Consider the following 27,782-nt stretch of genomic DNA (forward strand, 5'->3'; position numbering starts at 1 on the left):
CAGTGGGTCTGGCAACGAATATGTAGTGAGGGCCAGCTGACTAGAGCATACAGGTCGCAGTGGTGGGTGGTATAAGGCGCTTTGGTAACAAAACGGATGGCACTGTGATAGACTGCTATTTTGGAGGTGACATTGCCAAAGTCGAGGATCGGTAGGATAGTCAGTTTTACTAGGGTAAGTTTGACGGCGTGAGTGAAGGAGGCTTTGTTGCGAAATAGAAAGCCGATTCTAGATTTGATTTTGGATTGGATATGTTTGATATGAGTCTGGAAGGAGAGTTTACAGTCTAGCCAGACACCTAGCTCTTTGTAGTTGTCCACGTGTTCTAGGTCAGAACCGTCCAGAGTAGTGATGCTAGGCGGGTGCGGGCAGCGAACGGTTGAAAAGCATGCATTTGGTTTTGCTAGCGTTTAAGAGCAGTTAGTGGCCACAGAAGGAGTCTTGTATGGCATTGAAGCTCGTCTGGAGGTTAGTTAACACAGTGTCCAAAGAAGGGCCAGAAGTATACAGAATGGTGTTGTCTGGTAGAGGTGGATCAAAGAATCACCAGCAGCAAAAGCGACATCGTTGATGTATACAGAGAAAAGAGTATTGAACCCTGTGGCACCCCCATAGAGGCACCCCCATAGAGCCAGCCACCCCCATAGAGACACCCCCATAGAGGCACCCCCATAGAGAGACACCCCCATAGAGGCACCCCCATAGAGGCACCCCCATAGAGGCACCCCCATAGAGACACCCCCATAGAGGCACCCCCATAGAGGCACCCCCATAGAGACACACCCCCATAGAGACACCCCCATAGAGACACCCCCATAGAGACACCCCCATAGAGGCACCCCCATAGAGGCACCCCCATAGAGGCACCCCCATAGAGGCACCCCCATAGAGACACCCCCATAGAGACACCCCCATAGAGGCACCCCCATAGAGGCACCCCCATAGAGGCACCCCCATAGAGACACCCCCATAGAGACACCCCCATAGAGGCACCCCCATAGAGACACCCCCATAGAGACACCCCCATAGAGACACCCCCATAGAGACACCCCCATAGAGACACCCCCATAGAGACACCCCCCATAGAGACACCCCCATAGAGGCACCCCCATAGAGGCACCCCCATAGAGACACCCCCATAGAGACACCCCCATAGAGACTGCCAGAGGTCCGGACAACAGGCCCTCCGATTTAACACACTGAACTCTGTCTGCGAAGTAGTTGGTGAACCAGGCGAGGCAGTCATTTGAGAAACAAAGGCTATTGAGTCTGTCGATAAGAATACGGTAATTGACAGAGTCGAAAGCCTTGGCCAGGTCGATGAAGACGGCTGCACAGTACGGTCTTTTACCGATGGTGGTTATGATATCATTTAGTACCTTTAGCGTGGCTGAGGTGCACCCGTGACCGGCTCGGAAACCAGATTGCACAGCAGAGAAGGTACTGTGGGATTTGAAATGGTCTGTAATCTGTTTATTAACTGGCTTTTGAAGACTTTAGAGAGGCAGGGCAGGATGGATATCAGTCTATAACAGTTTGTGTCTAGAGTGTCACCCCCTTTGAAGAGGGGGATGACCGCGGCAGCTTTCCAATCTTTAAAGAGAGGTTGAACAGACTGGTAATAGGGGTTACACCAATGGCGGCGGTTAATTTTAGAGGGGTGTAATGATTCAATTGTCAGACATGACATATGGGGGTGTAATGAGATACCCAATTGGCCTGGACGATTCTCTTTTCAAAATTTTCTACTAAAAACTTGGAAAATAATCCACCATCATTAACACACAAAAATGTTATGATTTATTGTTTCAATATTGAAATAGTATGGGCGACTGATTGAAAACAAATTGGAACAATTTAAGGCCAAGTGATGGGATGCAGGTGTGACCAGGTACTAGGGATGGAGGTGTGACCAGGTACTAGGGATGGAGGTGTGACCAGGTACTTGGGATGGAGGTGTGACTAGGGATGGAGGTGTGACCAGGTACTAGAGATGGAGGTGTGATTAGGTACTAGGGATGGAGGTGTGACCCGGTACTAGGGATGGAGGTGTGACCAGGTACTAGGGATGGAGTTGTGACTAGGGATGGAGGTGTGACCAGGTACTAGGGATGGAGTTGTGACTAGGGATGGAGGTGTGACCAGGTACTAGGGATGGAGGTGTGACAAGGGATGGAGGTGTGACCAGGTATTAGGGATGGAGGTGTGACCAGATACTATGGATGGAGGTGTGACAAGGGATGGAGGTGTGACTAGGGATGGAGGTGTGACCAGGTACTAGGGATGGAGGTGTGACAAGGGATGGAGGTGTGACTAGGGATGGAGGTGTGACTAGGGATGGAGGTGTGACCAGGTACTAGGGATGGAGGTGTGACTAGGGATGGAGGTGTGACCAGGTACTAGGGATGGAGGTGTGACAAGGGATGGAGGTGTGACCAGGTACTAGGGATGGAGGTGTGACTAGAGATGGAGGTGTGACTAGGGATGGAGGTGTGACCCGGTACCAGGGATGGAGTTGTGACCAGGTACTAGGGATGGCGGTGTGACCAGGCACTAGGGATGGAGGTGTGACCAGGCACTAGGGATGGAGGTGTGACCAGGTACTAGGGATGGAGATGTGACCAGGTACTAGGGATGGAGGTGTGACCAGGTACTAGGGATGGAGGTGTGACCAGGTATTAGGGATGGGGGTGTGACTAGGGATGGAGGTGTGGCCAGGTACTAGAGATGGAGGTGTGACCATATACTGGGGATGGACGTGTGACTAGGTACTTGGGATGGAGGTGTGACTAGGGATGGAGGTGTGACCAGGTACTAGGGATGGAGGTGTGACCAGGTACTAGGAATGGAGGTGTGACCAGGTACTAGGGATGGAGGTGTGACCAGGTACTAGGGATGGAGGTGTGACCAGGTACTAGGGATGGAGGTGTGACCAGGTACTAGGGATGGACGTGTGACTAGGGATGGAGATTGTGACCAGGGATGGAGGTGTGAACAGGTACTAGTGATGGAGGTGTGACCAGGTATTAGGGATGGGGGTGTGACTAGGGATGGAGGTGTGGCCAGGTACTAGAGATGGAGGTGTGACCATATACTGGGGATGGACGTGTGACTAGGTACTTGAGATGGAGGTGTGACTAGGGATGGAGGTGTGACCAGGTACTAGGGATGGAGGTGTGACCAGGTACTAGGAATGGAGGTGTGACCAGGTACTAGGAATGGAGGTGTGACCAGGTACTAGGGATGGAGGTGTGACCAGGTACTAGGGATGGAGGTGTGACCAGGTACTAGGGATGGAGGTGTGACCAGGTACTAGGGATGGAGGTGTGACCAGGTACTAGGGATGGACGTGTGACTAGGGATGGAGATTGTGACCAGGGATGGAGGTGTGAACAGGTACTAGTGATGGAGGTGTGACCAGGTACTAGGGATGGAGGTGTGACCTGGGATGGAGGTGTGACCTGGGATGGAGGTGTGACACCTATATGTGTGTGTGTGTGTGTGTGTGTGTGTGTGTGTGTGTGTGTGTGTGTGTGTGTGTGTGTGTGTGTGTGTGTGTGTGTGTGTGTGTGTGTGTGTGTGTGTGTGTGTGTGTGTGTGTGTGTGTGTGTGTGTGTGTAACAGTGTGACAGAGATCAGCATAGCAGACATGATGGCCCAGGTGACCAGTCCATCTGGTCAGGTCCAGGAGGCTGACATCATGGAGGGAGAGAACAACACCTACTGCATCCGCTTTGTTCCCACGGAGACCGGCGTACACACAGTGTGTGTGAAGTATGCGGGCGTGCATGTGCCCGGCAGCCCCTTCCAGTTCACAGTGGGGCCCCTGGGAGAAGGAGGAGCCCACAAGGTCCGCGCTGGGGGGCCCGGGCTGGAGAGGGCAGAAGCTGGAGTACCAGGTATGTGTGTGTGTAATTATTATACTGTACTAGTTAACACCACTGACAGCGTGTGTACTGTTCCCTCTCTCTGTGTGTGTGTGTGTGTGTGTGTGTGTGTGTGTGTGTGTGTGTGTGTGTGTGTGTGTGTGTGTGTGTGTGTGTGTGTGTGTGTGTGTAGCTGAGTTCAGTATCTGGACGCGGGAGGCAGGTGCAGGGGGTCTCAGCATCATGGTGGAGGGGCCCAGTAAAGCAGAGATTACCTTCGAGGACCGCAAGGACGGATCGAGTGGAGTATCCTACATGGTCCAGGAGTCAAGTGTGTGTGTGTGTGGTAGGCCCAGTGATCATAATCGACAAGAGCATTGACATGTGCCGGGGTCAGACTACAGACCACCCTGGGGACAGGAACCCTTCCTCTCTGTCTCCAGACCACCCTGTGGACAGGAACCCTTCCTCTCTGTCTCCAGACCACCCTGGGGACATGAACCCTTCCTCTCTGTCTCCAGACCACCCTGTGGACAGGAACCCTTCCTCTCTGTCTCCAGACTACCCTGGGAGCAGGAACCCTTCCTCTCTGTCTCCAGACCACCCTGGGGACAGGAACCTTCCTCTCTGTCTCCAGACCACCCTGGGGACAGGAACCCTTCCTCTCTGTCTACAGACCACCCTGGGGACAGGAACCCCTCCTTTCTGTCTCCAGACCACCCTGGGGACATGAACCCTTCCTCTCTGTCTCCAGACCACCCTGGGGACAGGAACCCTTCCTCTCTGTCTCCAGACCACCCTGGGGACAGGAACCTTTCCTCTCTGTCTCCAGACCACCCTGGGGACAGGAACCTTTCCTCTCTGTCTCTGTCTCTCTTTCTAACAGTGTGTATATCTAACAGTGTGTGTTTCTAACAGTGTGTATATCTAACAGTGTGTGTTTCTAACAGTGTGTGTATCTAACAGTGTGTGTATCTAACAGTGTGTGTATCTAACAGTGTGTGTTTCTAACAGTGTGTGTATCTAACAGTGTGTGTATCTAACAGTGTGTGTATCTAACAGTGTGTGTATCTAACAGTGTGTGTATCTAACAGTGTGTGTTTCTAACAGTGTGTGTATCTAACAGTGTGTGTATCTAACAGTGTGTGTTTCTAACAGTGTGTGTATCTAACAGTGTGTGTATCTAACAGTGTGTGTATCTAACAGTGTGTGTATATAACAGTGTGTGTATATAAAGGTGTGTATATCTAACAGTGTGTGTATCTAACAGTGTGTGTATCTAACAGTGTGTGTTTCTAACAGTGTGTGTATCTAACGTAGTGTGTGTATCTAACAGTGTGTGTATCTAACAGTGTGTATATCTAACAGTGTGTGTATCTAACAGTGTGTGTATCTAACAGTGTGTGTTTCTAACAGTGTGTGTATCTAACAGTGTGTGTATATAACAGTGTGTGTATATAAAGGTGTGTATATCTAACAGTGTGTGTATCTAACAGTGTGTGTATCTAACAGTGTGTGTATCTAACGTAGTGTGTGTATCTAACAGTGTGTGTATCTAACAGTGTGTGTATCTAACAGTGTGTATATCTAACAGTGTGTATATCTAACAGTGTGTGTATCTAACAGTGTGTGTATCTAACAGTGTGTGTATCTAACAGTGTGTATATCTAACAGTGTGTGTTTCTAACAGTGTGTGTTTCTAACAGTGTGTGTATCTAACAGTGTGTGTATCTAACAGTGTGTATATCTAACAGTGTGTATATCTAACAGTGTGTGTATCTAACAGTGTGTATATCTAACAGTGTGTGTTTCTAACAGTGTGTGTATCTAACAGTGTGTATATCTAACAGTGTGTGTATCTAACAGTGTGTATATCTAACAGTGTGTGTATCTAACAGTGTGTGTATCTAACAGTGTGTGTATCTAACAGTGTGTGTATCTAACAGTGTGTGTATCTAACAGTGTGTGTATCTAACAGTGTGTATATCTAACAGTGTGTATATCTAACAGTGTGTGTATCTAACAGTGTGTATATCTAACAGTGTGTATATCTAACAGTGTGTGTATCTAACAGTGTGTGTATCTAACAGTGTGTGTATCTAACAGTGTGTGTATCTAACGTAGTGTGTATATCTAACAGTGTGTGTATCTAACAGTGTGTGTATCTAACAGTGTGTGTATCTAACGTAGTGTGTGTGTGCGTTGCAGGAAACTATGAGGTGTCTGTCCGTTTCAACGAAGAGCACATCCCTGACAGTCCCTTCGTGGTTCCCGTGGCGTCGCCCTCTGATGACGCCAGACGACTCACTGTTGCCGGTCTTCAGGTGAGACTCAGGGACACACACACACCCAGGACTATGCTACCCACAATGCAGCAGCCTGGGGAGGGGCAGAGAGGCAGGGAGATTGACACAGACAGACAGAGACAGACAGGTCAACACTTATTATATACACTTATTATAAATTAAAATAGCCCTGCTAATGATCCTATACATTACAGGACATCTACAGTATAATTACAACAACAGTAATTGGTCTGTATCTAGTCTGACCATCACAGCAGGTTTCTGTTGAGCACAACAAGAGGTTCTCAGTGGGTTAGTGGTTAGAGGTCAGGTGTAGGGTCACGCTGGTGCAAGGGTTTGTGGGATAGTAAAGATGTGTGTGTTTCTCGTGCCTCAATCTAAAGGCTCTCAACAGCTCCCCACCTTCCTTTTCCCTCCCCTCACTCCACCACTCCTCCCCTTCTCTAGGTGCTAAAGGGTTAAAGAAGTTGAAATGGGCGCTATCTCTCTCTCTCTCTCTGTCTCTCTGTCTCTCTGTCTCTCTCCTCTCTCTCTCTCTGACTCTCTCTCTCTCTCTGTCTCTCTGTCTCTCTCTCTGTCTCTGTCTCTCTGTCTCTCTCTCTCTCTCTCCTCTCTCTCTCTCTGTCTCTCTCTCTCTCCTCTCTCTCTCTCTCTGTCTCTCTCTCTCTCTCTCTCTCTCTCTCTCTCTCTGTCTCTCTCTCTCTCTCTCTCTCTCTCTCTTCCTCTCTCTCTCTCTTCTCTCTTCTTTCTCTTTTCTCTCTCTCTCTCTCACTCTCTCACTTTCTGACTCCTCTCACTTTTCTCAATTCAATGAAGTCAAAGTGCTTTATTGGCATGGGTAAATATGTGTACACTGCTAAAACAAGTGAAATATATAATAAACAACAGTGAAATAAACTTTTTTTACAGTAAACATTACACTCCAAATGAATAAAGTAATTTGTCTATATACAGTTTTGTGCAGAGTACAAAAGGGAAAATACATCAACATAAATATGGGTTGTATCTACAATGGTGTTTGTTCTTCACTGGTTGCCCTTTTCATGTGGCAACAGGTCACAAATCTTGCTGCTGTGACGTCACACTGTGGTATTTCACCCAGTAGATATGGGAGAGTATTATGATTATTATTTTATTTAACTTGGCAAGTCAGTTAAGAACACATTCTTTTTTACAATGACGGCCTAGGAACAGTGGGTTAACTGCCCTGTTCAGGGGCAGAACGACAGATTTGTACCTTGTCAGCTCGGGGATTCGATCCAGCTGGTTAGACTGTAAACTCTCCTTCCAGACTCACATCAAACATCTCTAATCCAAAGTTAAATCTAGAATTGGCTTCCTATTTCGCAACAAAGCATCCTTCACTCATGCTGCCAAACATACCCTTGTAAAACTGACTATCCTACCAATCCTCGACTTTGGCGATGTCATTTACAAAATAGCCTCCAATACCCTACTCAACAAATTGGATGCAGTCTATCACAGTGCAATCCGTTTTGTCACCAAAGCCCCAAATACTACCCACCATTGCGACCTGTACGCTCTCGTTGGCTGGCCCTCGCTTCATACTCGTCGCCAAACCCACTGGCTCCATGTCATCTACAAGACCCTGCTAGGTAAAGTCCCCCCTTATCTCAGCTCGCTGGTCACCATAGCATCTCCCACCTGTAGCACACGCTCCAGCAGGTATATCTCTCTAGTCACCCCCAAAACCAATTCTTTCTTTGGCCGCCTCTCCTTCCAGTTCTCTGCTGCCAATGACTGGAACGAACTACAAAAATCTCTGAAACTGGAAACACTTATCTCCCTCACTAGCTTTAAGCACCAACTGTCAGAGCAGCTCACAGATTACTGCACCTGTACATAGCCCACCTATAATTTAGCCCAAACAACTACCTCTCTCCCAACTGTATTTAATTTTAATTTATTTATTTATTTTGCTCCTTTGCACCCCATTATTTTTATTTCTACTTTGCACATTCTTCCATTGCAAAACTACCATTCCAGTGTTTTACTTGCTATATTGTATTTACTTTGCCACCATGGCCTTTTTGCCTTTACCTCCCTTCTCACCTCATTTGCTCACATTGTATATAGACTTGTTTATACTGTATTATTGACTGTATGTTTGTTTTACTCCATGTGTAACTCTGTGTCGTTGTATCTGTCGAACTGCTTTGCTTTATCTTGGCCAGGTCACAATTGTAAATGAGAACTTGTTCTCAACTTGCCTACCTGGTTAAATAAAGGTAAAATAAAAATAAATAAAACTGGCCCAAAATTCCAAACCCCAGTTTGGATTTGTCTAATTCTTTGTGGATCTGTGTAATCTGAGGGAAATATGTGTCTCTAATATGGTCATACATTTGGCAGGAGGTTAGGAAGTGCAGCTCAGTTTCCACCTCATTTTGTGGGCAGTGAGCACAAAGCCTGTCTTCTCTTGAGAGCCAGGTCTGCCTACGGTGGCCTTTCTCAATAGCAAGGCTATGCTCACTGAGTCTGTACATCGTCAAAGCTTTCCTTAATTTTGGGTACTGTGTACTCTCTCTGTTTAGGGTCAGTCACAGTGGTCAGGCATTCTGCCACTGTGTACTCTCTGTTTAGGGTCAGTCACAGTGGTCAGGTATTCTGCCACTGTGTACTCTCTGTTTAGGGTCAGTCACAGTGGTCAGGTATTCTGCCACTGTGTACTCTCTGTTTAGGGTCAGTCACTGTGGTCAGGTATTCTGCCACTGTGTACTCTCTGTTTAGGGTCAGTCACAGTGGTCTGGTATTCTGCTACTGTGTACTCTCTGTTTAGGGTCAGTCACAGTGGTCAGGTATTCTGCTACTGTGTACTCTCTGTTTAGGGTCAGGTCAGGTATTCTGCCACTGTGTACTCTGTTTAGGGTCAGTCACAGTGGTCAGGTATTCTGCCAGTGGTATTCTGCCACTGGTATTCTGTTTAGGGTCAGTCACTGTGGTCAGGTATTCTGCCACTCTCTGTTTAGGGTCAGTCACAGTGGTCAGGTATTCTGCCACTGTGTACTCTCTGTTTAGGGTCAGTCACAGTGGTCAGTTATTCTGCCACTGTGTACTCTCTGTTTAGGGTCAGTCACAGTGGTCAGGTATTCTGCCACTGTGTCCTCTCTGTTTAGGGTCAGTCACAGTGGTCAGGTATTCTGCCACTGTGTACTCTCTGTTTAGGGTCAGTCACAGTGGTCAGGTTATTCTGCCACTCTCTGTTTAGGGTCAGTCACAGTGGTCAGGTATTCTGCCACTGTGTACTCTCTGTTTAGGGTCAGTCACAGTGGTCTGGTATTCTGCCACTGTGTACTCTCTGTTTAGTGTCAGTCACAGTGGTCAGGTATTCTGCCACTGTGTACTCTCTGTTTAGGGTCAGTCACAGTGGTCAGGTATTCTGCCACTGTGTACTCTCTGTTTAGGGTCAGTCACAGTGGTCAGGTATTCTGCCACTGTGTACTCTCTGTTTAGGGTCAGTCACAGTGGTCAGGTATTCTGCCGCTGTGTACTCTCTGTTTAGGGCCAGTCATAGTGGTCAGGTATTCTGCCACTCTCTGTTTAGGGTCAGTCACAGTGGTCAGGTATTCTGCCGCTGTGTACTCTCTGTTTAGGGTCAGTCACAGTGGTCAGGTATTCTGCCACTGTGTACTCTCTGTTTAGGGCCAGTCACAGTGGTCAGGTATTCTGCCACTGTGTACTCTCTGTTTAGGGTCAGTCACAGTGGTCAGGTATTCTGCCACTCTCTGTTTAGGGTCAGTCACTGTGGTCAGGTATTCTGCCACTGTGTGTTTAGGGTCAGTCACAGTGGTCAGGTATTCTGCCACTCTCTGTTTAGGGTCAGTCACAGTGGTCAGGTATTCTGCCACTGTGTACTCTCTGTTTAGGGTCAGTCACAGTGGTCAGGTATTCTGCCACTGCCACTCTCTGTTTAGGGTCAGTCACAGTGGTCAGGTATTCTGCCACTGTGTACTCTTTGTTTAGGGTCAGTCACAGTGGTCAGGTATTCTGCCACTGTGTACTCTTTGTTTAGGGCCAAATAACATTCTAGTTTGATCTGTTTTTTTTTGGTGTCAAGTAAGTATAATTTTGTTTTCTAATGGTTTGGTTGGGTCTAATTGTGTTGAAGAGAGCCCGGGGCTCTGTTTGTGTTTGTGAACACAGGACCAACTTGCTTAGGGGACTCTTCTCCAGGTTCAACTCTCTGTAGGTGATGGCTTTGTTATGGAAGGTTTGGGAATCACTTCCTTTTAGGTGGTTGTTGATTTTAATGTCTCTTTTCTGGACTTTGATCATTTTAACGGATATGTGCCTAATTCTGCTCTGCATGCATTATTTGGTGTTTGTACCATTTTGTTAATTATTGGTTGATGAGCAGACCCCACAACCAAGGTCAATGGGCTCTATAACTGATTCAAGTATTTTTAGCCAGATCCTAATTGGTATGTCGAATTGTATGTTCCTTTTCATGGCATAGAAGGCCCTTCTTGCCTTGTCTCTCAGATCGTTCACAGCTTCTATTTTTTTATTTTTTTTATTTTACCTTTATTTAGCCAGGTAGGCAAGTTGAGAACAAGTTCTCATTTACAATTGCGACCTGGCCAAGATAGTTCGACAGATACAACGACACAGAGTTACACATGGAGTAAAACAAACATACAGTCAATAATACAGTATAAACAAGTCTATATACAATGTGAGCAAATGAGGTGAGATAAGGGAGGTAAAGGCAAAAAAGGCCATGGTGGCAAAGTAAATACAATATAGCAAGTAAAACACTGGAATGGTAGTTTTGCAATGGAAGAATGTGCAAAGTAGAAATAAAAATAATGGGGTGCAAAGGAGCAAAATAAATTAATTAATTAAATACAGTTGGGAAAGAGGTAGTTGTTTGGGCTAAATTATAGGTGGGCTATGTACAGGTGCAGTAATCTGTGAGCTGCTCTGACAGTTGGTGCTTAAAGCTAGTGAGGGAGATAAGTGTTTCCAGTTTCAGAGATTTTTGTAGTTCGTTCCAGTCATTGGCAGCAGAGAACTTGAAGGAGAGGTGGCCAAAGAAAGAATTGGTTTTGGGGGTGACTAGAGAGATATACCTGCTGGAGCGTGTGCTACAGGTGGGAGATGCTATGGTGACCAGCGAGCAGAGATAAGGGGGACTTTACCTAGCAGGGTCTTGTAGATGACATGGAGCCAGTGGGTTTGGCGACGAGTATGAAGCGAGGGCCAGCCAACGAGAGCGTACAGGACGCAATGGTGGGTAGTATATGGGGCTTTGGTGACAAAATGGATTGCACTGTGATAGACTGCATCCAATTTGTTGAGTAGGGTATTGGAGGCTATTTTGTAAATGACATCGCCAAAGTCGAGGATTGGTAGGATGGTCAGTTTTACAAGGGTATGTTTGGCAGCATGAGTGAAGGATGCTTTGTTGCGAAATAGGAAGCCAATTCTAGATTTAACTTTGGATTGGAGATGTTTGATATGGGTCTGGAAGGAGAGTTTACAGTCTAACCAGACACCTAAGTATTTGTAGTTGTCCACGTATTCTAAGTCAGAGCCGTCCAGAGTAGTGATGTTGGACAGGCGGGTAGGTGCAGGTAGCGATCGGTTGAAGAGCATGCATTTAGTTTTACTTGTATTTAAGAGCAATTGGAGGCCACGGAAGGAGAGTTGTATGGCATTGAAGCTTGCCTGGAGGGTTGTTAACACAGTGTCCAAAGAAGGGCCGGAAGTATACAGAATGGTGTCGTCTGCGTAGAGGTGGATCAGAGACTCACGAGCAGCAAGAGCGACCTCATTGATGTATACAGAGAAGAGAGTCGGTCCAAGAATTGAACCCTGTGGCACCCCCATAGAGACTGCCAGAGGTCCGGACAGCAGACCCTCCGATTTGACACACTGAACTCTATCAGAGAAGTAGTTGGTGAACCAGGCGAGGCAATCATTTGAGAAACCAAGGCTGTCGGGTCTGCCGATGAGGATGTGGTGATTGACAGAGTCGAAAGCCTTGGCCAGATCAATGAATACGGCTGCACAGTAATGTTTCTTATCGATGGCGGTTAAGATATCGTTTAGGACCTTGAGCGTGGCTGAGGTGCACCCATGACCAGCTCTGAAACCAGATTGCATAGCAGAGAAGGTATGGTGAGATTCGAAATGGTTGGTAATCTGTTTGTTGACTTGGCTTTCGAAGACCTTAGAAAGGCATGGTAGGATAGATATAGGTCTGTAGCAGTTTGGGTCAAGAGTGTCCCCCTTTGAAGAGGGGGATGACCGCAGCTGCTTTCCAATCTTTGGGAATCTCAGACGACACGAAAGAGAGGTTGAACAGGCTAGTAATAGGGGTGGCAACAATTTCAGCAGATAATTTTAGAAAGAAAGGGTCCAGATTGTCTAGCCCGGCTGATTTGTAGGGGTCCAGATTTTGCAGCTCTTTCAGAACATCAGCTGAATGGATTTGGGAGAAGGAGAAATGGGGAAGGCTTGGGCGAGTTGCTGTTGGGGGTGCAGTGCTGTTGACCGGGGTAGGAGTAGCCAGGTGGAAAGCATGGCCAGCCGTAGAAAAATGCTTATTGAAATTCTCAATTATGGTGGATTTATCAGTGGTGACAGTGTTTCCTATCCTCAGTGCAGTGGGCAGCTGAGAGGAGGTGTTCTTATTCTCCATGGACTTTACAGTGTCCCAGAACTTTTTTGAGTTAGTGTTGCAGGAAGCAAATTTCTGCTTGAAAAAGCTAGCCTTGGCTTTTCTAACTGCCTGTGTATAAAGGTTTCTAGCTTCCCTGAACAGCTGCATATCACGGGGGCTGTTCGATGCTAATGCAGAACGCCATAGGATGTTTTTGTGTTGGTTAAGGGCAGTCAGGTCTGGGGAGAACCAAGGGCTATATCTGTTCCTGGTTCTAAATTTCTTGAATGGGGCATGTTTATTTAAGATGGTTAGGAAGGCATTTAAAAAAAATATCTAGGCATCCTCTACTGACGGGATGAGATCAATATCCTTCCAGGATACCCCGGCCAGGTCGATTAGAAAGGCCTGCTCGCTGAAGTGTTTCAGTGAGCGTTTTACAGTGATGAGTGGAGGTCGTTTGACCGCTGACCTATTACGGATGCAGGCAATGAGGCAGTGATCGCTGAGATCTTGGTTGAAGACAGCAGATGTGTATTTAGAGGGGAAGTTGGTTAGGATGATATCTATGAGGGTGTCTGTGTTTAAGGTTTTGGGGAGGTACCTGGTAGGTTCATTGATAATTTGTGTGAGATTGAGGGCATCAAGTTTAGATTGTAGGATGGCTGGGGTGTTAAGCATGTTCCAGTTTAGGTCGCCTAGCAGCACGAACTCTGAAGATAGATGGGGGGCAATCAGTTCACATATGGTGTCCAGAGCACAGCTGGGGGCAGAGGGTGGTCTATAGCAGGCGGCAACGGTGAGAGACTTGTTTTTAGAGAGGTGGATTTTTAAAAGTAGAAGTTCAAATTGTTTGGGTAGTTTGTGGAACTTTGGGTACTTTGTGGAAGTTACTTGTGGCGCTGATGTTTATGCCGAGGTATGCCTAGTTTTTTGTGTGCTCTAGGGCAACGGTGTCTAGATGGAATTTGTATTTGTGGTTCTGGCAACTGGACCTTTTTTGGAACACCATTTTGTCTTACTAAGATTTACTGTCAGTGCCCAGGTCTGGCAGAATCTGTGCAGAAGATCTAAGTGCTGCTGTAGGCCCTCCTTGGTTGGGAGCTTCTCTCTCTCTCAATTATATTTAAAGGGCTTTATTGGCATGGGAAACATATGCATACATTTCAAAAGCAAGTGAAATAGATAATAAACTAAAGTAAAATGCACAGTAAACATCTAGTTGTTGTGTAGTTTGCCTAGTTGTGTAGTTTGCCTAGTTGTGTAGTTGCCTAGTTGTGTAGTTGCCTAGTTGTGTAGTTTGCCTAGTTGTGTAGTTGTCTAGTTGTCTGTTTCTTGTTTAGTTGTTGTTATTTGTCTAGTTGTGTAGGTGGTGTCTATTTGTGTAGATGTTGTCTAATTATGATCTAGTTGTTGTCTGGTAGTTGTCTAGTTGCTGGGGTGCTGTCTAGTATTTGTGTGATTGTTGTGTAGTTGTTGTGTGGTTGTTGTTGTCTAGCTGTTGTGTAGTTGTTGCTGTGTAGGTACGTAGTTGTTGTGTAGTTGTTGTGTAGTTGTCTGATTGTTGTGTAGTTGTTTAGTATTTGTGTAGTTGCTGTCTAGTATTTGTGTGGTTGTTGTGTAGTTGTGTGGTTGGTGTGTAGTTGTTGTGTAGTTGTTGTTGCCTAGCTGTTGTGTAGTTGTTGCTGTCTAGTTGTTGTGTAGATGTCCATTATGTGTGTAGTTGTTGTCCAGTTGTTGTCTAGTATTTGTGTAGTTGTCTAGTTGTTGTGTGGTTGTTGTGTAGTTGTTGCCTAGCTGTTCTGAAGTTGTCGTGTAGTTGTTGTGTAGTTGTTGTGTGGTTGCTATGAGGTTGTGTAGTTGTTGTTGTCTAGCTGTTGTGTAGTTATTGTTGTCTAGTTGTTGTGTAGATGTCCAGTGTGTGTAGTTGTTGTCTAACTGTTGTGTAGTTGTCCAGTATGTGTGTAGTTGTTGTGTAGTTGTTGTTTAGTTGTTGTGTAGTTGTTGTTGTGTAGTTGTTTAGTTGTGTTGATCTTGAGTTGTATCTGAGCAGGAGTCCGGGTTGAAGGTCAATCACCCAGCATCCTTTGCTGTGAGCCTGAACGGAGCGAAGGGACAGATTGACGCTAAAGTCCACAGCCCCTCCGGAGCCCTGGAGGGCTGCTGTGTTACTGAGCTAGACCAAGGTAACTACTACCACACAATACTACAATATACTACACAATACTATACTACACTGTGTTACTGAGCTAGACCAAGGTAACTACTACCACACAATAGTACAATATATTACACAATACTATACTACACTGTTACTGAACTAGACCAGGGTAACTACTACCACACAATACTACAATATACTACACAATACTATACTACACTGTGCTACTGAGCTAGACCAAGGTAACTACTACCACACAATACTACAATATACTGTGTTACTGAGCTAGACCAAGGTAACTACTACCACACAATACTACAATATATTACACAATACTATACTTTACTATACTATACTGTGTTACTGAGCTAGACCAAGGTAACTACACTACACAATACTACAATATACTACACAATACTATACTTTACTATACTACACGGTGTTACTGAGCTAGTCAAGGTAACTACACTACACAATACTACAATATATTACACAATACTACTTTGATCCAGATAGGAACAGCAAGTACACACTACACTCTAATAAACTACTACACAGTTGGTCTGTTAGAGAGATAGAGCACAGTCACCATGGACACCAGACTGAGTTTAAACATACTTTGACAACAGATATATAATTGATTTCCCTCCCATCCCACTCTCCTCTCCTCCAGATAAATATGCTGTGATGTTCATTCCCAGAGAGAACGGTCTGTATCTGATCGATGTGAAGTTCAACGACAGCCACATCCCTGACAGCCCTTTCCAAATCAGAGTTGGGGAGACGGGACAGGCTGGAGACCCAGGCAGGGTGACCGCATACGGAGCTGGGTTAGAGGGAGGAACCACTGGTAACTAACACCTTACTGTTGTAGAAATCCTAAATAAGGCAGCTATTAGCTAAATCAGTGATAGTGTGAAAAGATATTCAGACCCCTTGACTTTTTCCACATTTTGTTAAGTTACAGCCTTATTCTAAAAATGTACTATATAAATCAACAATCTACACACAATACCCCATATTGACAAATCAAAAACTGGTTTATAGACATGTCTGTTTTTTTAAAAACAAAAAACAGAAATACCTTATTTACATACGTATTCAGGCCCTTCGCTGTGAGACTCATTGAGCTCAGGTGCCTCTTGTTTCCATTAATCATCCTTGAGATGTTTCTTCAACTTGATTGGAGTCCACCTGTGGTAAATTCAATTGATTGGACATGATTTGGAAAGGCACACACCTAATAAGGTCCCACAGTTGACAGGTGCATGTCACAGCAAAAACCAAGCCACGAGGTTGAAGGAATTGTCCGTAGAGCTCCGAGACAGGATTGTGTCGAGGCACAGATCTGGGGAAGGGTACCAAAACATTTCTGCAGCATTGAAGGTCCCCAAGAACACAGTGGCCTCATAATTCTTTTTTTTTTTTATATAGTTTTACATTTGATTAATCTTTTTTTTTTTTTTACCCCTTTCTCCCCAATTCCGTGGTATCCAATTGGTAGTTACAGTCTTGTCCAATCAGTGCAACTCCCGTACGGACTCGGGAGAGGCGAGAGCCATGCGTCCTCCAAAACACAACCCAGCCAATCCGCCCTGCCGCTTAACCCAGAAGCCAGCTGCACCAATGTGTCGGAGAAAACACCATACACCTGTAGACTGTGTCAGCGTGCATTGCGCCCGGTCCGCCACAGGAGCCGCTAGTGCACAATGTTACAAGAACATCCGTGCCGGCCGAACCCTCACCTAACCTGGACGACACTGGGTCTCCCGGTCGCTGCCGGCTGCAACAGAGCCTGGACTCGAACCAGGATCTCTAGTGGCACAGCTAGCACTATGATGAACCACTCGGGAGGCCACTCCTTCATTTTTAAATGGAAGAAATTTGGAACCACCCAGAGCTGGCGGCCCAGTCAAACTGAGCAATCGGGGGAGAAGGGCCTTGATTAGGGAGGTGACCAAGAATCTGGTGGTCACTCTGACAGAGATTTGGAGTACCTATGTGGAGATGGGAGAACCTTCCAGAAGGACAACCATCTCTGCAGCATTCTACCAATCAGGCCTTTATGGTAGAGTGGCCAGACGGAAACCATTCCTCAGTAAAAGGCACATGACAGCCCACTTGGAGTTTGCCAAAAGGCACCTAAAGACTCTCAGATCATGAGAAACAAGATTATCTGGTCTGATGAAACCAAGATTGAACTCTTTGGCCTGAATGCCAAGTGTCACATCTGGAGAAAACCTGGCACCATCCTTACGGGGAAGCATGGTGGTGGCGGCATCATGTTGTGGGTATGTTTTTCAGCTGCAGGGACTGGGAGACTAGTCAGGATCAAGGCAAAGATGAGTGTAGCAAAGTACAGAGAGATCCTTGATGAAAACCTATTCAAGAGCGCTCAGGACCTCAGACTGGGGCGAAGGTTCACCTTCTAACAGGACAATGACCCTAAGCACACAGCCAAGATACAGTGTGGCTTCGGGACAAGTCTCTGAATATCCTTGAGTGGCCCAGCCAGAGCCCGGATTTGAACCTCAAATCAAATAACATTTTATCTGTCACATGCGCCGAGTACAACTTTCACCTTACAGTGAAAGACTGAGTACAACAGGTGTAGACCTCAGTGAAATGCAGACTGACCAGCCCTTAACCAACAGGTGTAGACCTCACAGTGAAATGCTGACTGACCAGCCCTTCACCAACAGGTGTAGACCTCACAGTGAAATGCTGACTGACCAGCCCTTCACCAACAGGTGTAGACCTCACAGTGAAATGCTGTGTATAGAGTGATAAATAGAGTGATTCACTCTAGTTCCGCCCCTGACAATATGTGCTGGTTGAACCCACTGACTGAAAGTTTCTCTGAATAACCGTGTCTGCTACATGAACAAAATAGAATGTAAAACATATCTCTGTCCTTCTCTCTGTAGGTACAGCCTGTGAGTTTGTGGTTAACACCAGTACAGCAGGACCCGGGGCCCTGGCGGTGACCATCGACGGCCCCTCCAAGGGGAAGGTGGACTGTGTTGAGTGTCCGGAGGGTTACAAGGTGACCTACACCCCCATGGCTCCAGGAAACTACTTCATCTCCATCAGATACGGAGGACCTTGCCACATCGTAGGATCCCCCTTCAAGGCCAAGATCACTGGTGAGGGACCTGGACAGTGGACAGATACGCACATATACCGACCCCTCTATCTAACCCTTCTCTCTTTCTCTCTCTAACCCCCATCTCTCTCTCTAACCTCTCTCTCTCCCTGTTTGTCTCTCTTCCAGGCTCCAAGCGGGTCAGTAGCCATAGCAACCATGAGACGTCCAGCGTCATGGTCGATACCATGACTCGCCATGTCAGCTACTCCCACCAGGGAGCTACCAGCCAATCGGACGCCAGCGGTGTTACAGCCAAGGGGCTCGGCCTATCAAAGGGTTTCATCGACCAGAAGAACAACTTCAGCGTCGACTGCAGCAAAGCAGGTGTGTTTAGTCTCTTGTGTGTGTGAGTATTCTATCCTGTTTTAAAGACAGGTTAATAAATGGAGTGTTGCAAGGTTCAATCACAGGGAAGACAAGAGAAATCTGGTGGGATGTCAGCTGGCAACCGTAGAGCTTCGACAATATCTCAGGATGTTGTGTCCAGCTAACTCTACCCACTGCCATTGTGTCCTACTATCTCTAACTCTACCCACTGCCATTGTGTCCTACTATCTCTAACTCTACCCACTGCCATTGTGTCCTACTATCTCTAACCCTACCCACTACCATTGTGTCCTACTATCTCTAACCCTACCCACTACCATTGTGTCCTACTATATATAACTCTACCCACTGCCATTGTGTCCTGCTATCTCTAACCCTTCCTACTGCCATTGTGTCCTAATATCTCTAACCCTGCCATTGTGTCCTACTATCTCTAACCCTACCCACTACCATTGTGTCCTACTATCTTTAACCCTTCCTACTGCCATTGTGTCCTACTATCTCTAACCCTTCCTACTGCCATTGTGTCCTACTATCTCTAACCCTACCCACTGCCATTGTGTCCTACTATCTCTAACCCTACCCACTGCCATTGTGTCCTGCTATCTCTAACCCTTCCTACTGCCATTGTGTCCTACTATCTCTAACCCTTCCTACTGCCATTGTGTCCTACTATCTCTAACCCTTCCTACTGCCATTGTGTCCTACTATCTCTAACCCTACCCACTGCCATTGTGTCTACTATCTCTAACCCTTCCTACTGTCATTGTGTCCTACTATCTCTAACCCTTCCTACTGCCATTGTGTCCTACTATCTCTAACTCTACCCACTGCCATTGTGTCCTACTATCTCCAACCCTACCCACTACCATTGTGTCCTACTATCTCTAACCCTGCCATTGTGTCCTACTATCTCTGACCCTTCCTACTGCCATTGTGTCTACTATCTCTAACTCTACCCACTGCCATTGTGTTCTACTATCTCTAACTCTACCCACTGCCATTGTGTCCTACTATCTCCAACCCTACCCACTACCATTGTGTCCTACTATCTCTAACTCTACCCACTGCCATTGTGTCCTACTATCTCTAACCCTACCCACTGCCATTGTGTCCTACTATCTCTAACCCTACCCACTGCCATTGTGTCCTACTATCTCTAACTCTACCCACTGCCATTGTGTCCTACTATCTCTAACCCTACCCACTACCATTGTGTCCTACTATCTCTAACCCTACCCACTACCATTGTGTCCTACTATCTCTAACTCTACCCACTGCCATTGTGTCCTACTATCTCTAACTCTACCCACTGCCATTGTGTCCTACTATCTCTAACCCTACCCACTACCATTGTGTCCTACTATCTCTAACTCTACCCACTGCCATTGTGTCCTACTATCTCTAACCCTACCCACTTCCATTGTGTCCTATCTCTAACCCTTCCTACTGTCATTGTGTCTTTGAGCAATGCAAATGGAGAAATAAACATCTATTATTTTCTATTTTTCTCTTGGTGTGTGTTGACGGGCCCAGGGTTAGGGTCAGTGTGTGTATTAACACTGTCCTCCCTCCAGGTCGTAACATGCTGTTGGTGGGTGTGGACGGGCCCAGGGTTCCCTGTGAGGAAGTTCTAGTGAAGCATCTTGGGAACCGTGTCTATAACGTCAGCTACCAGCTCAAGGAGAAGGGAGAGTACATCCTGGTAGTGAAGTGGGGAGAACAACACATCCCTGGGAGCCCGTACCATATCATTGTCTAGACCAATCAGATTCTACCACATCACTGTTTAGACCAATCAGATTCTACCACATCACTGTTTAGACCAATCAGATTCTACCACATCACTGTCTTCACCAGGGTTCCCCAAATGGCGGCCCGGTAATTTTATTTCAAAGTTTTCTGAACAATATATAAATAAATGTTATTTAAATGTTTTATTGTTGGACATAAAAGACAATTTAAAAAAATAAACACTCACGGGTCATTTTTGGCATGCGTGTTGTCGACTCCTGGTCTAGACCAATCAGATTGGTGAATTCAGAATCCTCAAAACTAGCACTTTGTCTAGACCAATCAGAGGGTCCCAAGTCACTGTCTAACCAATCAGCGATTACAACCTTCCAAACTCATACAACATAACCCAAACCAACCAATAATGCATAAACACTGAATATCCCTCTCTTCATCCCTCTGTCCTCCCTCCCCATCATCCCTCTATCCTCCCTCCCCATCATCCCTCTATCCTTCCTCCCCATCGTTCCTCTGTCCTCCCTTCCCATCATCCCTCTATCCTTCCTCCCCATCGTTTCCTCTGTCCTCCCTTCCCATCATCCCTCTATCTTCCCTCCCCATCATCCCTCTATCCTCCCTCCCCATCATTCCTCTCTTCAACCCTCTGTCCTCCCTCCCCATCATCCCTCTATCCTCCCTCCCCATCATCCCTCTATCCTTCCTCCCCATCGTTCCTCTGTCCTCCCTTCCCATCATCCCTCTATCCTTCCTCCCCATCGTTCCTCTCTTCATCCCTCTATCCTCTCTCCCCATCATCCCTCTATCCTCCCTCCCCATCATTCCTCTCTTCAACCCTCTGTCCTCCCTCCCCATCATCCCTCTGTCCTCCCTCCCCATCATCCCTCCCCATCATCCCTCTATCCTTCCTCCCCATCGTTCCTCTGTCCTCCCTTCCCATCATCCCTCTATCCTTCCTCCCCATCGTTCCTCTCTTCATCCCTCTATCCTCCCTCCCCATCATCCCTCTATCCTCCCTCCCCATCATTCCTCTCTTCAACCCTCTGTCCTCCCTCCCCATCATCCCTCTGTCCTCCCTCCCCATCATCCCTCTGTCCTCCTCCCCATCATTCCTCTCTTCCTCCCTCTGTCCTCCCTCCCCATCATCCCTCTGTCCTCCCTCCCCATCATTCCTCTCTTCCTCCCTCTGTCCTCCCTCCCCATCATCCCTCTGTCCTCCCTCCCCATCATTCCTCTCTTCCTCCCTCTGTCCTCCCTCCCCATCATCCCTCTATCCTCCCTCCCCATCATTCCTCTCTTCATCCCTCTGTCCTCCCTCCCCATCATTCCTCTGTCCTCCCTCCCCATCATCCCTCTGTCCTCCCCTCCCCATCATTCCTCTCTTCCTCCCTCTATCCTCCCTCCCCATCATCCCTCTATCCTCCCTCCCCATCATTCCTCTCTTCATCCCTCTGTCCTCCCTCCCCATCATTCCTCTGTCCTCCCTCCCCATCATCCCTCTGTCCTCCCTCCCCATCATTCCTCTCTTCCTCCCTCTATCCTCCCTCCCCATCATACCTCTCTTCATCCCTCTGTCCTCCCTCCCCATCATTCCTCTCTTCAACCCTCTGTCCTCCCTCCCCATCATCCCTCTATCCTCCCTCCCCATCATTCCTCTCTTCAACCCTCTGTCCTCCCTCCCCATCATCCCTCTATCCTCCCTCCCCATCATCCCTCTGTCCTCCCTCCCCATCATCCCTCTGTCCTCCCTCTGTCCTCCCTCCCCATCATTCCTCTCTTCCTCCCTCCCCATCATCCCTCTATCCTCCCTCCCCATCATCCCTCTGTCCTCCCTCCCCATCATTCCTCTCTTCCTCCCTCCCCATCATTCCTCTCTTCATCCCTCTGTCCTCCCTCCCCATCATCCCTCTGTCCTCCCTCCCCATCATCCCTCTGTCCTCCCTCCCCATCATTCCTCTCTTCATCCCTCTGTCCTCCCTCTGTCCTCCCTCCCCATCATTCCTCTCTTCATCCCTCTGTCCTCCCTCTGTCCTCCCTCCCCATCATTCCTCTCTTCAACCCTCTGTCCTCCCTCCCCATCATTCCTCTCTTCAACCCCTCTGTCCTCCCTCCCCATCATCCCTCTGTCCTCCCTCCCCATCATCCCTCTGTCCTCCCTCCCCATCATCCCTCTGTCCTCCCTCCCCATCATCCCTCTGTCCTCCCTCCCCATCATTCCTCTCTTCCTCCTCTGTCCTCCCTCCCCATCATCCCTCTATCCTCCCTCCCCATCATTCCTCTCTTCCTCCCTCTGTCCTCCCTCCCCATCATCCCTCTGTCCTCCCTCCCCATCATTCCTCTCTGTCCTCCCTCTATCCTTTCTCCCCATCATAATAATTATCAGTTATAGAGGAGAAACATGCACCTTTTATTACTGTAACTAGCTAAGCAACATGTAGCTTCCTTTCCCCACACAGTGATTAGCTGTGTGCAAGTGCTAGCCTAGCATAGTATAGTGTGTTGGTATAGGGGTTTGCTTAGCGTAGCATAGTATATTGGTATAGAGATTAGCCTAATGCTAGTCCAGTGTGTTCATAATGCTAATTTTAACACATTTTATTTTAGCTTCTGCTAGTGTGGCTTGGTGTTAGCCTGTCTTAACCAATTACTAGTATTGAATAATAACTGTAATGTTAGTAGTATTGAATAATAACTGACACAGTAATAACTGTAATGTTAGTAGTATTGAATAATAACTGACACAGTAATAACTGTAATGTTAGTAGTATTGAATAATAACTGATACAGTGGTATCAGTCCTTTAGGTTTGTTAGTCAGTATTCCAGAACAAAAAATAACCTTGTCTGTTAAAGGGCTTTAGAGTGTTTTTGTTAGACAGTATTTTAATACACAATAAAGATGTGTAAGTATTTTTCTGTCAAGGTAAATGTGGATGTCTTTACTCTCTCCAAACACACACACACTAGAGACATCACACACACACTCACTAGAGACATCACACACACACACACTAGAGACATCACACACACACACTAGAGACATCACACACACACTAGAGACATCACACACGCACACCAGAGACATCACACACACACACACAAAAAACATCACACACACTAGAGTCATCAACCACACACACACACACACTAGACACATCACACACACACACACACTAGAGACATCACACACACACACACACTAGACACATCACACACACACACACACTAGAGACATCACACACACACTAGAGTCATCAACCACACACACACACACACACTAGAGACATCACACACACGCACACCAGAGACATCACACACACGCACACCAGAGACATCACACACACACACACATACTAGAGACATCACACACAGACACACACACACTAGAGACATCACACACACATACTAGAGACATCACACACAGACACACACACACTAGAGACATCACACACACATACTAGAGACATCACACACAGACACACACACACACCACACACACTAGAGACATTACACACACTAGAGTCATCAACCACACACACACTAGACACATCACACACACACACACTAGAGACATCACACACACGCACACCAGAGACATCACACGCACACACTAGAGACATCACACACACACACACTAGAGACATCACACACACACATACTAGAGACATCACACACAGACACACACACACTAGAGACATCACACACACATACTAGAGACATCAGACACACACACACACACACACAAAAACATCACACACACTAGAGACATTACACACACTAGAGTCATCAACCACACACACACTAGACACATCACACACACACACACACTAGAGACATCACACACACACAAACCAGAGACATCACACACACTAGAGACATCACACCCACACAAACCAGAGACATCACACACACACACACATACTAGAGACATCACACACAGACACACACACACTAGAGACATCACACACACATACTAGAGACATCACACACAGACACACATACTAGAGACATCACACACAGACACACACACACTAGAGACATCACACACACATACTAGAGACATCACACACAGACACACAAACCAGAGACATCACACACACACACACATACTAGAGACATCACACACAGACACACACACACTAGAGACATCACACACACATACTAGAGACATCACACACACACACACATACTAGAGACATCACACACAGACACACACACACTAGAGACATCACACACAGACACACACAAAAACATCACACACACTAGAGACATTACACACACTAGACACGTCACACACACACACACACTAGAGACATCACACACACGCACACCAGAGACATCACACGCACACACACTAGAGACATCACACACACACACTAGAGACATCACACACACACACACTGACACACACACAAAAACATCACACACACTAGAGTCATCAACCACACACACACTAGACACATCAGACACACTAGACACATCACACACACACACACACACACTAGAGACACACACACTAGAGACATCACACACACGCACACCAGAGACATCACACGCACACACACTAGAGACATCACACACACACACTAGAGACATCACACACACACACACTAGAGACATCACACACACACACATACTAGAGACATCACACACAGACACACACACACTAGAGACATCACACACACATACTAGAGACATCACACACAGACACACACACACTAGAGACATCACACACACATACTAGAGACATCACACACAGACACACACACACACACACAAAAACATCACACACACTAGAGACATTACACACACTAGAGTCATCAACCACACACACACTAGACACATCACACACACACACACTAGAGACATCACACACACGCACACCAGAGACATCACACGCACACACTAGAGACATCATACACACACAAACCAGAGACATCACACACACTAGAGACATCACACCCACACAAACCAGAGACATCACACACACACACACATACTAGAGACATCACACACACGCACACCAGAGACATCACACGCACACACACTAGAGACATCACACACACACACTAGAGACATCACACACACACACACTAGAGACATCACACACACACACACATACTAGAGACATCACACACAGACACACACACACTAGAGACATCACACATACTAGAGACATCACACACAGACACACACACACACACACACAAAAACATCACACACACTAGAGACATTACACACACTAGAGTCATCAACCACACACACACTAGACACATCACACACACACACACACTAGAGACATCACACACACGCACACCAGAGACATCACACGCACACACTAGAGACATCACACACACACAAACCAGAGACATCACACACACTAGAGACATCACACCCACACAAACCAGAGACATCACACACACACACACACATACTAGAGACATCACACACAGACACACACACACTAGAGACATCACACACACATACTAGAGACATCACACACAGACACACACAAAAAACATCACACACACTAGAGACATTACACACACTAGAGTCATCAACCACACACACACTAGACACATCACACACACACACACACTAGAGTCATCAACCACACACACACACACACACACTAGAGACATCACACACACGCACACCAGAGACATCACACACACACAAACCAGAGACATCACACACACACACACATACTAGAGACATCACACACAGACACACACACACTAGAGACATCACACACACATACTAGAGACATCACACACAGACACACACACACTAGAGACATCACACACACATACTAGAGACATCACACACAGACACACACACACACCACACACACTAGAGACATTACACACACTAGAGTCATCAACCACACACACACTAGACACATCACACACACACACACACTAGAGACATCACACACACGCACACCAGAGACATCACACGCACACACTAGAGACATCACACACACACACACTAGAGACATCACACACACACATACTAGAGACATCACACACAGACACACACACACTAGAGACATCACACACACATACTAGAGACATCAGACACACACACACACACACACACAAAAACATCACACACACTAGAGACATTACACACACTAGAGTCATCAACCACACACACACTAGACACATCACACACACACACACACTAGAGACATCACACACACACAAACCAGAGACATCACACACACTAGAGACATCACACCCACACAAACCAGAGACATCACACACACACACACATACTAGAGACATCACACACAGACACACACACACTAGAGACATCACACACACATACTAGAGACATCACACACAGACACACATACTAGAGACATCACACACAGACACACACACACTAGAGACATCACACACACATACTAGAGACATCACACACAGACACACAAACCAGAGACATCACACACACACACACATACTAGAGACATCACACACAGACACACACACACTAGAGACATCACACACACATACTAGAGACATCACACACACACACACATACTAGAGACATCACACACAGACACACACACACTAGAGACATCACACACAGACACACACAAAAAACATCACACACACTAGAGACATTACACACACTAGACACGTCACACACACACACACACTAGAGACATCACACACACGCACACCAGAGACATCACACGCACACACACTAGAGACATCACACACACACACTAGAGACATCACACACACACACACTGACACACACACAAAAACATCACACACACTAGAGTCATCAACCACACACACACTAGACACATCAGACACACTAGACACATCACACACACACACACACACACTAGAGACACACACACTAGAGACATCACACACACGCACACCAGAGACATCACACGCACACACACTAGAGACATCACACACACACACTAGAGACATCACACACACACACACTAGAGACATCACACACACACACACATACTAGAGACATCACACACAGACACACACTAGAGACATCACACACACATACTAGAGACATCACACACAGACACACACACTAGAGACATCACACACACATACTAGAGACATCACACACAGACACACACACACACACACACAAAAACATCACACACACTAGAGACATTACACACACTAGAGTCATCAACCACACACACACTAGACACATCACACACACACACACTAGAGACATCACACACACGCACACCAGAGACATCACACGCACACACTAGAGACATCATACACACACAAACCAGAGACATCACACACTAGAGACATCACACCCACACAAACCAGAGACATCACACACACACACACATACTAGAGACATCACACACACGCACACCAGAGACATCACACACACACACTAGAGACATCACACACACACACTAGAGACATCACACACACACACACTAGAGACATCACACACACACACACATACTAGAGACATCACACACAGACACACACACACTAGAGACATCACACATACTAGAGACATCACACACAGACACACACACACACACACACAAAAAACATCACACACACTAGAGACATTACACA

At 46.6% G+C, this 27,782-nt stretch overlaps 1 pseudogene; it reads left to right on the forward strand.

The window, feature by feature from the left end:
• LOC112236628 overlaps nt 1-20,686 on the forward strand; it is a 157,352-nt pseudogene extending 136,666 nt beyond the window's left edge.
• The last annotated feature ends 7,096 nt before the right edge of the window (nt 20,687-27,782 follow it).

Source organism: Oncorhynchus tshawytscha, linkage group LG16, assembly GCF_018296145.1.
Source record: "Oncorhynchus tshawytscha isolate Ot180627B linkage group LG16, Otsh_v2.0, whole genome shotgun sequence".
In the NCBI taxonomy this organism is placed as follows: domain Eukaryota; kingdom Metazoa; phylum Chordata; class Actinopteri; order Salmoniformes; family Salmonidae; genus Oncorhynchus; species Oncorhynchus tshawytscha.